Source organism: Dryas octopetala, chromosome 8 (assembly GCF_963921425.1).
Source record: "Dryas octopetala chromosome 8, drDryOcto1.1, whole genome shotgun sequence".
Lineage (NCBI taxonomy): Eukaryota > Viridiplantae > Streptophyta > Magnoliopsida > Rosales > Rosaceae > Dryas > Dryas octopetala.
Window position 1 is genome coordinate 19,582,961 of NC_141373.1, and position 8,396 is coordinate 19,591,356.

Consider the following 8,396-nt stretch of genomic DNA (forward strand, 5'->3'; position numbering starts at 1 on the left):
TAACTGTCATTAGCCTTGGATGGTTATTGCATGCTTATCTGATTTGAAACCGAAAACTTAACATTGCAAGATAGAATAAAGTGTGTGTGCGTGTGGTGATGTGTGCGTGTGTTCCATCTTTCCAAAACCCCCCATTTAGTTATTCTAGTGATTAATGGCATTGATTTGTTGTTTATTAACCATTCCCTGTGGGATCGACCTCGTGCTTGTACGCTTTGCTACTGATGCGATTCGTGCACTTGCGAGTAAACTTAGAATGAGATAATTGTTTATTTTGTTCTAAGAAAACACATCAACAAGTTTTTGGCGCCGTTGCCGGGGAATGGTGTCTAATATCAATGAATTGGTGTAATTAGTCATTAGAATTAGGTTATATTAGTTAGATTTCAGTTTTTGCTAATTTTTAGTTTTTAATAAATGCCATGCTTTTATATGCATTCTTTCTACTGATTGTGTGTTTTCTCTTGATTAGGTGTGTTTTATGAACCCTGAACTTGTTGCTAGGTTGGAGAGGCTCAAGGACGAAGCTTTAAGTGCATCACAAGTCAGCCCGCAACCTAGTGTATCAGATTCGAGTAGTGAAGAGACTGAGAGTGTCGACATGGCTGAAGCAAATGAGATAGTGCCGCAGCCCCTGAGCCATTTTTCAGCACCTTCGCTGCCCACTCAACCATCGTGCATTCGGTATGCCACCATAGCCACTGATTTCGAAATCAAGAGTGGCCAGATTCACTTGTTGCCGAGCTACCATGGGCTGAATGGGGAGGATCCGATCCATTTCTTGAAGGAGTTTTCCGGGGTTTGTGAAGCCGCACAATTGAGGGGCCTGAACGCCGATCAGTACCGTTTGAGGATGTTCCCTTTTGCGCTTAAGGACAAGGCAAAGAGGTGGTTGTATTCGCTGCCCAGTGGTTCCATTTCGACATGGGATGATCTTTCGAGCAAGTTTTTGAACAAGTTCTATTCCATTTCCAAGACTAATTCGATTCGGAAGGAGATCCTTGGATTTGTGCAGAAGGCGGACGAGCCATTCCATGAAACTTGGGACAGATTCAATGAGTTACTTACTAGCTGCCCACACCATAACCTATCTCCTTGGTATGTGATTTGCTGTTTTTATCAGGGATTATTGGAGAGAGACCAAGCCAAGGTGGATTCGGCATGTGGTGGTGCATTCATGTCCAAAACGGAGGATGAGGCTACAAAATTGTTTGAGTCGCTTTCTTTGAGTTCTCAACAATGGGATTCCAATCGTGCAAGAGGAGGACCAAAGAGAGGGTTGTATGAGGTAGCTGATGTGCCGAACACCATGGAGGGACAGATTTTGGAAATCAAGACTATGGTGCAGAAGTTATCTTTGGCTCAAGAGAAGATGATGAGTGTGCAAGGACAAGGGGGTGACATGGAACAAGTGAACCAGGTTGGGAGCTATCCTAGGGTGCCGTATGATCCATATTCCAACACTTACAACCCTGGATGGAAGAACAACCCGAATTTCAGGTGGAGCAACAACAATGGACAGCAAGCTAGTGGGAGCACCAACAAGCCGTATGTGCACCCTAATGCCGAGAGGTCTAGTTTGGAGGACAAGATTGCTCAGATTGCTCAAAGCACCACTTCCCTTGCCCAAAGCACCAATGCCTTCATGAACCGTACCGAGCAGCAGATGCAAGCCAATTCGAAGGCTATTGCACACTTGGAGAGTCAAATGGGTCAGATTGCCACTACTTTGGGTCAGAGAGAGAAGGGGAAGTTGCCAAGTCAGCCCATCGTCAACCCGAAGAATGAGGAGCATGTAAATGCTATTCTGAGGACTACTGCAAGAAAAAGAGTTAGAGTGGTCAAGACTAAGGAGGTGAAGGAGGTGATTGAGATCATGGATAGTGAGGAAGAGGAGGATCCAGAAATGATAGAGGAGAAAGCTGATACACGTGTGATTCCCCTCATTCCGGACATTGACATCACCAAATTTCCAGCAACCATGAGGGAATTGAAGTCTATTGAAAAGAAGGTTGAGGAGCAGGGGCATAGTCACAACGTTCCTAGGGAGATTTGTGGTTATCTCTTTGCATCTTTTCCAAGCAAGAAGAAGGATCCAGGCTCGTTGGTCATACCATGCAGCATAGGGGAGCATAAGATCACCAATGCCTTAGTTGACAATGGCTCAGCTATCAATGTCATGCCGCTGGTTGTGTTCGAGAGGCTTGGATTTAAGGAGGCTGATTTGCAACCATTTGATGTGGACATTCGCTTCGCCAACTCTTCAGCCCAAAAAGCTTGTGGTATGCTTGTGGATGTTTTGGTTAAATGTCGTAAATTACTAATCCCCTCTGATTTCATAGTGCTAGATGTGCCGACAATTCCGAGCGACGTCTCTATTATTCTTGGGAGACCATTTTTGTGCACCTCTAACATGGAGTACAAAGCATTGGAGAGCACCATGAAGATTCGGTACTACACCAAGCAAGAGGTGTATTTGCTCACTTCCGAGATGCCAGAAAACGAGGAGATCACTCTTTATGGAGAGGAGAAGTCAGAGACGGAGAGCTTTTTCAGTTCGTTCCTAGGGAGTGCCGAGAGTAGCAATGACAAAAAGAGGAAGAGGAAAGGACGCAAGTAAAGGAGATGGCAATGTCAGGCTGAAGACAGAAAAACAAGCGCTTATTGGGAGGCAACCCAAGTTTTTGTTTCGAATAATGGAGGAGGAGTCATTGAGGACCAAGGAGGCTGCGCCTACCCTTGGAGTGTCCACGCTTGCGTACGCAAGTAAACAGTTTCTTTATTTCGCTTCATAAGACAATTTTTCATTTTGGTGTGTTTATTTGGTTTTGGATGTTTGCAATTTCCCGTTTCGCTTATTTTGATCATTCTTGCATTTATTTCATATACATTGAGGGCAATGTATCATTTAAGTGTGGGGGGAAGGGCAATTGTCATTTGTTAGTGTTTTTAGGTTAAAACAAGTGTTTAGAGTGTTTTAAGTGTTTTTGAGCGTTTTTAGAAAAAAAAAAAAAAAAAATTTTCGTTTTTAGTGTTTTTAGGTTAGGAGAAAACTTTTTCTTTTGTTTTTAAACTTAGGGTGTCAAAACCCACATCAAAATGCACGTTTTCGTTAGATCTCATTCACCTTAGTGATGGATGTGATTCTTTTGAAGTGTGCGACATCGTTTTAAAAACAAAAAGTTTTTAAGTCATTTTGGTTGTTTCAGGTCGTTTTGAGTCCCCAACTAATTGATTTGAGTGTGCATGATTGTTATGAGCATATTTTAGTATTGTGTGTATATTTGGTGTTCTTTTCATTCTAATAGTGTTCCATAACATATCTTGCAATTCTATGTCATTTGGCCTTGTTGATATGAATTTAGGTTGTGATTAGCATTACTAATGATTATATGCATAATAGAGTAGACTTGCATGACCTAAGTGAGCTTTTGAGCCCTGTTCTTCAATTCTTGAGTGTTGCGCGCCACTCTGATTCTATCATTGTCATATAAGTCGTTGTTTTGATCTCATTATCTTTCATTTGGTCATTTGCTTGGAATATGCATAATCTTGAATCAATGAGCTAGAACTCTTTTCTTGTGTACACAAAGCATGCCGTATTTGCATAACTCTTGAGAAATGAATTTAGGCCCTGTTTGTGTACCCCATAGCCTGAAAGCCTACCCAATACATGTTTTATCCTTAGTTACCCATTTTGAGCCTTTTAAGCCGTTTTCTTTGTTACCCCATACCAAACCCTAAGTTTGGGGGTGTTACACCCCTTTCATCCGTTTTACCCTTTTTATGGTATTGCAAGTTGTTTATATGTTGATTGAGGTGAAAAAGAAGTGAAAATGCATAGCTTATACAAAAATGTGTTAGAAATGTATGTATGCCGAGCCCAAAGAAAAGAAAAAAAAAAAAAAAAAAAGAAATCAAAGAAAAGAGATGGGACGGTTTCAAAAGAAAGAAAAAGTGAGCAAAAAGAGTTCAAATTGAGCTATGAAGTGCAAAGAAGCAAAGGGTACCTCAGAATGTTCTATTGATGCTTGCAATTCCATGAGTTTAGCCCTTGTGTTTCCTTTTCATTTCAATACCCTATCCTAGCCTAAGCCTTCATTATAACCCTATTAAAGCCCTAGCTGATCTCAAGAGTGTGTATTATACTTATGTGGAGTCTATTTAAGAAGGGAGCCTATGGCTATTGATTCTATTTCAAGCATTTGTATTCTTTTCATGAGATCAGTATTTCTTTCTAAAATGTGCCTTTATTTCATGTACATATGTGAGCTAATTGTTTTTGTTACATATTTCCTCTCACATATACTTTTGAGTGCACATATCAACCCAATTCTTGAGTGTTTATCATTGAGAGTATGCCATAGTGAGGATTGGAGTTGAATCTATTATGTATGTATTGATTTAGTTTTGTTTGTCTAATACTTGGATTTGTGTCAAGGATGGCCTATATGACAATAGAGGAGCGATGTATGTTATTTGAAATGTTATTAGAATTTGGAGAATACAATTTATATGCCTTGCTTTCCTATGTGATTAATGGTTGTGCGCATGAATTCAGTTGTTGGGATGTTAGAGTCAGTCTTGAGTCTTTTCTTTCTTTTATTTGCTCGAGGACTCGCTATTTTGTGTTTCTTGTCTTGTTTTTGTGTTTTAAGGTCAAATGAAGCATAAATGAGAAAAAGAAGCAAATGGAGCCATTTTGGGACATTTCCTGGTCAAACCAGGAAAACGAGTGAAATCCTGGTCAAACCAGGAAAAGTGCAGAAATCCTAGTCAAATGAGGATTCCTAGTCACACTAGGAAACATCAAGTCCAGAACCATCATTGCGGAGCCAGAAATGTGAAATCCTGATCCGAACAGGAAATCCTGGTTGAACTAGGAAACCTAACCCAACTAGGGAAAGGAGTCCTAGTGACACTAGGAGACCCCAGGGGCAATATGGTCATTACGAGAAGTCGAAATGGATAAGGAATCTCTCATTTCCAAGAAATCCTAGTTGCACCAGGAAATGTTTTTCAAGGTTCCAGAAGCTTCCAGAAGGTGGTGGACATCCATGGAAATGAATGGAGGGAAAAAATGAATTTGAATTCAAATGGAAATGAGGGGCAAAATGGGAAGTCAAAAGTGGAGGGCCCATGGGCCCTAGGGATGCCGAACCAAGTGGGCCATGCATGCACATGCATGGGCCCAAACCCTAGCAGCCCAAAAGCCACACGCAAGGGCGTAGATGGCAGCCATGCATGCGCATGCATGCCATGCAAACCCTAGCAAGACAAGGGGCCATGCGCAAGCCCAAGGTGACAAGCCCAAGATGGAAGCCCATGGAGTGAAACCCTAGCCCATCTTGTGCAAGCAATGGAAGCCCAACATGCAAGCCCAAAGCCCAAGACTACCAGCCCATGCGCCAAGGAGGGACCCTAGCTAGGCTAGGCGTGAGCCACTTAAGCCCAAAGGGAGCAGCCCATGCCGCAAGCCCAAGGTGCAGCCAGCCCTAGCTGATGCCGCAAGGAACTAGGAGAGCAAACCCTAGCCAGCCGCAACTTCCTCTTCCTTGCCTCTCAAGGAAGGCTTCTCCTATTTAAACCCCCTCATTCAGACTTTTAGAGAACACTTTTTCTCTTCCTAGTTCAGCCGAAACCTCTCTCCCTTCTAGTTTTATTTTTCTGTTTTAGGGTTCTAGTTTCAGACTTTTATTTTTGTAAGGTGAGCCGAATTCAGAGAGAGGTTTAGAGAGAGGGTGGCGTGACAAGTAAGAGGGAAGTATCACCTGCTGCCACAAGCCCAAGCTCACCTTGCCGTGAGCCAATTGCTTGTGCTAGGTGCCTCCTTCTTCCTCTCTCCTTGCCGCAGCCCCCATGTGCTTGCACCTCTGATTTTTGCTTTCTTTTTTCCTTCTAGTTTCAGATTTAATGTTGGATATTGGTTTCTGAATTTATTTAATTTAAGTTTCTGAATTTAATTAGTTTATAGCTTTGGTTCTGATTTTAGTTAGTTGTTATTTAATCTTTGCAATCTGATTTTATTTAGTTATCTCTTTATTGCTTTCAATTCATGTTGCTGAGTTCCATTTGTTTATGCTTTTAATTTCTTTAATTTTGCGTTTCTGATTTCCTTTTGCAAGCATGAATTGAGACTTTGTTTATTTGTTAGTTTCTGTCTTTTATTTGTTTTATTTAATTATGTAGGTTAGTTATTCTATCTTGCATGTTAGTTGTAGGTCGATTAATGGATTCGTATGCTTTAACAAATCGTTTATCCGTCTCTTGGTCTGTTAGTTTGATGTTTGCACGTATTAAATTTCCACTATCTATTAAAACCCCCGTCACTAGTTGTTTGCATCCTTTGACTGGCCACCTTAGGGTAATTGCATCTAGTTTATCTGTTAGGTTTAGCTGTGAAATAGTCAAAGACACTAAACCACAAGTAACAAGGGAATAAGGGATTATTCTTGGTAGTGGGGTTGGGCGACCTCTATAAGGAAATAGTCAAAGCTTATATGTTGTGCATGTTTGACGTTCTCATAAAACTTAATGACTCCTGCATGGGTAACAGCTGCCCTAGCTTGAACTAGGGAACATGTAGGTTAACTAGCTAAGGAAGGCCCAAGAAGCTCTTAGTTTATGCATTAGGAGAACAATGGCGAGAAAGTAACTAGCCAAACCTTTTTAGCTGTCAAACTTTAATATGTTGTGTTCAAATTAACTGTCATTAGCCTTGGATGGTTATTGCATGCTTATCTGATTTGAAACCGAAAACTTAACATTGCAAGATAGAATAAAGTGTGTGTGCGTGTGGTGATGTGTGCGTGTGTTCCATCTTTCCAAAACCCCCCATTTAGTTATTCTAGTGATTAATGGCATTGATTTGTTGTTTATTAACCATTCCCTGTGGGATCGACCTCGTGCTTGTACGCTTTGCTACTGATGCGATTCGTGCACTTGCGAGTAAACTTAGAATGAGATAATTGTTTATTTTGTTCTAAGAAAACACATCAACAGTAAGCAAGGGTTTAAATTTCGATTTTGAAGGGGTCCGAAATTTTAACACTGATTTGACAATATTTCGGAATATTTCGGCGAAATTTCGAATACCCTAACAGCCAAATTTTTTTAATTTCAGAGAAATTTCGTCGAAATTTCACTCACTTACCCAGAAACCCAGCCGCCTCACGCAGTCACTTACCCAGAAAGCGAGCCGCCGTCGCCTTTGTTCAGCTTCACCACTCGGAAATGCTCGTCTTTCGTGGATCCGGCAGGGGGGAACGCGGCAGGGGGGGCGCGGCAACGGCGCGGCAGGGGGGGCGAGGCAGGCGGCGCAGCAGGGGAGAGAGAGAGAGAGAGAGAGAGAGAGAGAGAGAGAGAGAGAGAGAGAGAAGAAAAACAGTGGAAAGGTTTTGCTGGAGACTCGGGGGGGGGGGAAGAAAGAAAAGGGAAGGAAGGAAAGAAAAGGGAGAAAAAAAAAAAAAGAAAGGAAAAAAAGAAAAAGAAGGAAAGAAAAAGAAGAAGAAAAAAAGAAAAGAAAAAAAGAAAAGAAAAAAAGAAAAAGAAGAAGAAAAAAAGAGAAAAAAAAGTAAGAAAGAAAAAAAAAATTAAAAGGTTTAGGGTAGATTGGAGTTTGGGGCCTTTAGGCAATTGTAAAGAAAATAAAATAGTTTGGGTTTTTATTTGGCTTTTTTAGAGTTTCATTTAGTTGTTTTTAAACCCTAAATTTGTAAACTCTAATATATTTCAATATAAAAAATAATTTAAAATACTCTAAAGAGTCTAAACCCTAATATCATATACCATATCCTAGTTTGAGGTTTTTGGGCAATTGAAAAAAAAAATGATTTAAGATTTCGTTTGGCCGTATTGGAGTTTCGTTTAATTGTTTTTAAACCCTAAACCAATAAACTCTAATACCTTTTTATATAAAAAATAATTAAAAATATCCTAAAGGACCTAAACCCTAATATTCTATACGATATCTTAAATAATATAGAGTATAGATTATAAAATATATAGAATTTAGTGTATATATTATAGAGTATAAATAATATATTAATTTTATTTATTCATTATACTAATTTTATTTCATAGTATTTACCTTCAGCGCGCATTATATTCATCTTATATCACATGAAACTTACTATATAATTTGGTTTCTTCAATGTTTTTTATTAATATAGTAGATAATATGTCAAATAAATATATAGTAAAGTTTCATTCAAAATTTCCGTATTTTGATAGTAATTTCCATCGTTTCCGTTTAATTTCTGTCGAAATTTAAAAATCTTCGAAATTTCCGTCGAAATTTCCATCGAAATTTCCTCGAAACCCGAAATTTTATTCCTTACATGTAAGCCAAAAAAAAAAAAAAAATGAGATGCTAGCATTGTACACATATATTGGTG

At 39.7% G+C, this 8,396-nt stretch overlaps 1 non-coding gene across 1 annotated transcript; it reads right to left on the bottom strand.

Annotated features, from left to right (window-relative positions):
* Positions 1–982: 982 nt before the first annotated feature.
* LOC147277836 (small nucleolar RNA R71) lies at positions 983–1,089 on the bottom strand. Its single transcript, XR_015124149.1, has one exon. It is a non-coding gene; the product is annotated as a small nucleolar RNA R71 (small nucleolar RNA).
* Between the last annotated feature and the right edge of the window lie 7,307 nt (positions 1,090–8,396).